Raw genomic sequence first — 7,601 nt, forward strand, 5'->3', positions numbered from 1 at the left:
CCAAATAAATCTAGGAACTTAAACTTAAATGACTAAAATATACTATAGGGATAACCTAAATATGATTTATTTATACGCTTTCGTGCAGTCAGTATGGCTGGTTTCCACCACCTCGAAGATCCTTATTTTCCCAATCAGGGAAATAACGGATGGCTGGAAGAACCAGAAGAAGAACCCGAAGAAGAACTAGAAGAAGAACCTGAAGAGGAACCTGAAGAAGACCCTGAAGAAGAGGAAGAACATGAAGAAGAAATTGAAGATGAACCTGCAGAACCCGTGGCAAATTTTGGAGGAGAAGAGTCTAGTGAAGACATCGATAATGATTCGGACGCAGAGTCCATAGCATCAATCCACCATTCCCAGTGAGGGTGCCAGCTCACCGAATGGGCCCTAATGGCCCTACACCTCCATGGGGTGCCGATATTTGGAAGTGGAGCAGACAACAGGGACAATGACCTCATAAGCTTAATGAAGTCTTCACGGTAGAAATGGATAATGGGAAGACTGAATCAACTAAAGATATCTATATAAAATGAACATTAACACTAAACAACCACTCTTTCCAAATTGATTTGATGCCGGTAAATGTTAGGAGTTTTGATGTGATAATTGGCATGGATTGGTTAAGCCCCCATTATGCTGATATTATGTGTCATGAGAAGGCTGTTCACCTTCATCTTCCTAATCACGAAACCCTAATAATATATGGAGATAAAACCAGTGTAAATCTTCGTCTTATCTTGTGCATCAAGGCACAAAAGTGCTTACACAGGACGAACTACACATTCCTGACTCACGTTGTGGACAAGACCAAAGAAGAAGGAATCGCCAAATCACCCTATAAGTTGGCTCTCGCTGAAATGCAAGAATGATCAAGCCAACTGAGTGAACTCCTGGATTAAGGATTTATAAGACCAAGCTTCTCTCAATGGGGAGCTCTGGTTCTTTTCGTTAAAAAGAATGACGGATCCTTCAGGATGTGTATTGACTATAAGGAACTGAACAAGCTCACTATCAAAAACTAGTATCCACTTCCACGAATCGATGATCTATTTGACCAACTTCAAGGAGCTGGCTATTTCTCCAAGAAAGATATGAGATCTGGTTTTCACCAACTCCGAGTAAGGAGGAGGATATCCCAAAAACTGCCTTTCAAACACGGTACAGACATTACAAATTTCTCATGATGCCCTTCGGTCTAACAAATGCCCCCGCCGCGTTTATGGACCTCATGAATCGAGTTTGTCACCCATTCCTTGATAACTTCATAATTGTTTTCATCGATGATATCCTTGTATACTCACGAAGCAAAGAAGACCATAGTCAACATCTCCGATAGATCTTAAAGACCCTACGAGCTAAGACGTTATATGCGAAACTCTCCAAGTTTGAGTTTTGGCTCCGAAGTGTAAATTTCTTGGGACATGTTATCAATAAGGACATAATTCATGTAGATCCTTCCAAGATCAAAGCAATCGAAAGCTGAGCGATCCCGACAACACCAACAGAAATTCGCCAATTCTTGGGTCTCGCAGGCTACTTTCGAAGATTTATTCAAAATTTTTCTAGGATAGCCAAACCTCTCACCGCACTAACACAAAAAGGTGTACCTTTCCAATGGACTAAGAAGCAAGAGGTCGCCATCTAAACCTTGAAGCGAGCCCTCTGTAGTGTGTCGATACTATCTTTACTAGAGGGAACTAAGGACTTCATAGTCTACTGTGATGCTTCGAATCAGGGTTTAGGCTGTGTACTTATGCAATGGGGAAAGGTGATCGCTTATGCATCCAGAAAACTGAAGACACATGAAGCAAATTACACCACTCATGATCTCGAGTTAGGAGCTGTGATCTTCGTATTGAAGATTTGGAGGCACTTCCTTTATGGTACAAAGTGCACCATCTTCACCGACCACAAAAGCCTCCAGCACATTCTGAATCAGAAAGAGTTAAACATGAGGCAGTCAAGATGGGTTGAGTTGCTAAATTATTTCGAATGCGAGATCAAGTACCACCCGTGCAAGGAAAATGTGGTAGCCGATGCCCTGAGACGAAAAGAATGTTCGAGTCTTCGTGCGAAAACTCTCTCGATAACCATTCAATCTCACCTAACTTGCAAATCAAGGAAGCTTAAACAGATTCGTTGAAGTCAGAGAACATATCAAATGAAATGTTGTGTGGAATGGATAAGGTTCTGGAAGCCCAAGAGGACGGAGCATACTATTTCATGAATAGAATCTGGGTCCCTAGACTTAAGGGATTCAGGGGAGTGGTCATGAATGAGACACGATACTCTATTCATCCTGGTTCAGATAAGATATATCTGGATATCAAACAAAATTATTGGTGGCCAAATATGAAAGCGCAGATAGGCACTTACGTGGGCAAGTGCGTCACTTGCGCTAAGGTGAAAGTGGAATATCAAAAGCCCTCAGGACTATTACAGCAGCTAGTGATACCCGAGTGGAAATGGGAACGGATTACTATGGAGTTTGTAACCGAATTACCCAAGACAACTGATGGGTTGGATGCCATATGGGTAATTGTCGATAGATGAACTATATCCGCTCATTTCCTTCCAATAAAAGAATCTTACAAGATGGAAAGGTTGACCCGATTCTACATCAAGGAGATCATGAGACTCCATGGAGTGCCAATGGCTATTAACTCGGATCGAGATAGTAGGTTCACTTCAAGATTTTTGCAATCTCTTCAAAAAGCAATGGGAACGCAGCTTGATATTAGAACTACTTACCACCTTCAAACGGATGGTCAAAGTGAATGAACCATCCACACACTTGAGGAATGCTCCAAGCCTGTGTGATTGACTTTGTCAAATCAAGGGATGCCCACTTGCCTCTGATTGAATTTTCATATAACAACAATTATCACACGAGCATCAAGGTTTCCCCTTTTGAGGCTCTTTATGGTCACAAATGCAAATAACCTCTATGCTGGGATGAGGTGCGTGACTCTTAGCTATCAAAAGGGAAAGCATCGAATAGTACTTTAACAGGGCCCGATATTATTCATGAAACGACAGAAAAGATAATCCAAATTAAAGCTCGACTTCAAGCATCGCGAGACCGACAGAAGAGCTATGCGGACAAGTGGCGAAAGCCATTAGAATTTCAAGTCGGGGACCGAGTATTATTCAAGGTCTCTCCATGGAAATGGATGATCTGCTTTGGGAAATGGGGAAAACTGAACCCGCGATACATTGGACCGTTCTAGATTCTTGCCCGGATTGGTCCAGTGGCTTATAGGCTGCAGCTACCTGCTGAGCTTAGCAGTGTAAACCCCGTGTTCCATGTCTCGAATCTGAAAAAGTGTCTCTCAGATGAAAATCTTGTCATTCCTTTGGAAGGGATCAAGATAAACGAGAATCTTTTGTTCCTCAAAGAACCGGTCGAGATTATAGATAGGGAAGTGAAGCGTACAAAGCAGAGTCGCATTCCGAATGTGAGTGTTCGATGGAACGCCAAGCGTGGACCGGAATTCACATGGAAACGTGAAGAGCAAATGAAGCAGAAGTACTCTCACTTATTCTCTTCTTCATGATCCTAGTTTTCAAAAGAATTTCGGGAGAAAATTTCCTTTAACGGGGGGATGATGTCACAATTGGCATTTTTACCAGGAAATTTTGTGATCACGTAAACGTCATCTGTGATAATATTTGTAACTCTAATTTGATATCATGCATAATGATCATTCTATGAAAAAGAACTCAGTCAACATCCACAATTGAAGTTCAAAACTATATGTAAAACATTTCAGAAAATCAATTAGGAATTGAAAACCCTAAAAATCCCGGTTCAAGTTCTTTGTGGACTAGGATTTTCTTATTAGGCCTAATGGACCAATACGCATTCAATTTGACTATTTTGGGATTAGAAATCCTAATTGGGTTGTAAATGGACCCACATTCATATAACTTAACATACTAGGCCATCTGGACCTAAAATGGTTCATACTATTCCTATTGGGCCATGTTGGGCCATAACAACTCCAATCACCCTAAAAGGCCATAGAGCTCCATTTGTTTTACTTAATTGGGCCATGAACCATCCTAAGTGGCCCAATGGGCTGAAAAATATTATTTAGGCCTCATGATTTCGAGCTAAGACGATTAATGGCCCAAAACTATTCAACTACTTTCTCCTAGCCCAAATTCTCAGCCATGTGTAATATATATATATATATATATATATATATATATATATATATATATATATATATATATATATATATATATATATAAAGAAAGGTGATAAAGGTGTGTACTGACACCTCACTAATACATGGAGATAATCCATGCAAATACATCACATGTTTCCAAGGAAAGCCCTAAACTTTCATGTAATAACCCTCACACTAACCTCCGCATTCCTTCTTTTATTAATCTCATCTGAACCTCACTCTCACCACCTCATTTTCTTTCAAAAATCTTGCAAGGAAACCCTCTCTAAAAAACCTCCTTCCTCCTCCAAAATTTCAAAGATTTATGTTGTTTCAAGAAGGTTTTCACAAAAAATCATCATTCCCTGGTATTTCCTTACATATCCAAGTTCTATAAATTCATTTTTATGTTAGAACACTCCTTCTAAACAATTGTTTGTGATCATACTCTTAGAAACCTCCTAAGTTTGAAAACCCCTCAAAAAAGCTTGCTAGAGACCGAGAATCTCTTCATTTCTTCTTCTAACCGAGAACAGCTAAGCAATGTGAGTTCACACCCCCTTGTTTTCGGTTTTTATTTGTTTTTTTCAGGGGGGGTGGGAGAATACAAGTATTTATGTGTAGATCTACGTATTTATGCATCTTAATGGTGATTTTCTTTGTTTATGTTATGAATATGTGATGAAACTTGATAAATCACGAAAACTTTAACAAAAATGGGTAAGATCCATAAACTAAATACTTTATTCATCATACTACAAAGGATAAAAGTGTTATACATGTTTAAGATGTGAAAAACAAAACAAAAATCTTGTATAAGGATCATACTTCACAAATGAACAAAAGTTTGAGATAATAGTGACACATTCTGTTTCATAATGATAAAAAAGGTCACATTTATATAAAAGCTAGTTTTTATGATATTTGTACCTTTCAAAGGGCCAAAAGTGTAAAATTTAGGATTATGGGCCTTAATTTGGGCCCTACATCATTTTGGGCCCAAATTGCAAAAATGACAATTTTAAGGATTAAAAAGTTAATTTTATAAAATATGGGCCAAAAATGTCATTCTATTTAAATAAGGGCTGAAAATGTAATTTTTTGCAAAGTAGGGTTAAAAAAGTCAAGATATGTATTTTTGGGCCAAATCCGTCAATGATTAAACATTTGGGCCGAAAATATAAATTTTTATAAATTAATGGGCTAAAATGTTATTTTAATTAAAATAGACCAAAAAGACATTTTATGTAAAAAGAAGTCTTTAAATGTTCAAATTTATTCTTAAGGGACATATAGTTAAATTTTTATTAAAATGAGTTTAAATTTATAGAAATTTGAAGTAAAAATATCATTATAACAAAACACTGGACTTTTTATAACATTATGGTTAAATGTTTCGTCTAAAAGAACTATACTATAACAAATAAACGAAATACAACAACGGTACGTCTATTGCGCCTAGTATTCACTATACATGCTTATTAGGCCTTCGTGATCCATTTGCATGTTTATTGGGCCCCATATAATCATTTCATGTCTATTGGGCCTTTTCTATCCAATTACATGCTTAATGGGCCTAAATTAGCCTTACATGTTATTAGGCCTTAGTGGTCCATCTATATGCTAAGTTAGCTTGGAAAAATTCATCATATGCTTAATGGGATTTAACGTGTCCATTTGCATACTATCAAACCTAGAAATAACTTACATATCTAATGGGCCGTCGTTGTCCTTTTTCATGTTTGTTGGGCCATATCTTTTCACATTCAAGTATCATCTGGTGTTTGTAAATACATATAACATTATACATATTCATGTGGCAATAATTGGGATCTAGTGAGACTTGTCGGTTGATACCATTGAGTGTATGGCCGTAGACTGTAGTTATAATCAGAGTCTCCTAGAGGGAGAGCGAGAGTTTGGGTATAGATGTACACGGGGGTGACTCCCCTACACCTGAGCTGTTCGCTATAGTTAGACTAGGCCAGTCTAGGGTGACAAAACTGGTTGTAACGACTCACATAGAGATCCATTACCATCGAGACATTACGGGAATCAAATTGCTTAAATCATAATAATATGAAACAATTCATATGATAATGCAAGGACTACAACACTTTTATAAATAAGAAAATATCGGATTTTCTGGGGAAATACTATTATTCATTACCTTCTACTTACAACAACTACAACACAAGGAAATTTTGGATCGTTTATTCATACACGTTTTTTTTTACAAGTTGATCATTACATAATTTTCAGAGAATTTACAAAAAATATCAAATTTTCTGAGTTTCATGAACAATACAAATTCTTTTAATCAAACATGCTTATGAACTCACCAACATTATATATGTTGACCATTTTCAAAATAACTTGTAGTCTCAGGTAATCAGTAAGCTGAAGAATCATCAAGAGTATTTTGGATTTTTTTTATGAAAATGTCAATCATCGTACAATTTACGTTTTGGAATTTGTACTGTAAACCAATGTACTTGATGTGAACAATACTAGTTGTAGTATGTAATGTTTGTTAATGACTGTGTTATCTTTCATGTATATTCATTATGATGATATTTAAATATATAGTCACACGAGCCCTCGGACGTTTCCGTCGTTTGGTTCGAGGGTATGACAAAATGTTTCTTGACAAGAGAATCATATATGTCAAGAGGTTAGTGGGAGTCATAATGATCTTGAAAAGTTGCAAGAACTAATCAAGTGTAAACGTATTATTAAACACTAGCACATGACTTGAGGTTTGTAACTTATCATGTTGACGTATTCTTGTTTTTGTGCCATTCCATTTTAGTAAACTATACATATGAGTTCTACGAGTTCTCAATAGACTGCATAAAGGCAAGCACCTTGTTCAACGAAAGTACATTGACTAGTATAGGTGAGTTACTAAATAACTTGGAAGCAATAGTGGGACCCTTGATGGCAAGAAATCAAGTATGAACAAGTTCTGTTCATAAGAGTTTGAATTTGTCACAAACATTATCTTATGATTGTGGTTATGACAAATTCACATGGATAGAAACAAATACACAATAAATCTAAGTGTTATAAGGTTTCTCTCCTTCATGAAAATGATTTTGTGGAAACACTTTCACTAAGAGAGATTTTAAGGAGAGCGATTATTTAAATTGCATTCTCAAATTCGATTATGATTACGACATCCCTCTTCATAGTTCAAATTGTGAGATTTGGAGATTAGTCTGAACATTTGGGACTTAGTAATATAAGTTCTGAAATAGTTTAGACACATATGTAAGCTGTCTAGGAAAGGTGTATGAGTTTGAGATGCCTAGATAAAGTCTTATCGAAGCATGTTGTATTAGAAAAGATGAACTTTGGAAGTCAATAAGTATTGTTTTCTATAAGTTTAGTTGATTTCTGAATACGTGTGAAAGCTAGTGG

This window comes from Lactuca serriola, chromosome 1 (assembly GCF_051521515.1).
Source record: "Lactuca serriola cultivar US96UC23 chromosome 1, Lser_US96UC23_V15, whole genome shotgun sequence".
NCBI lineage: Eukaryota > Viridiplantae > Streptophyta > Magnoliopsida > Asterales > Asteraceae > Lactuca > Lactuca serriola.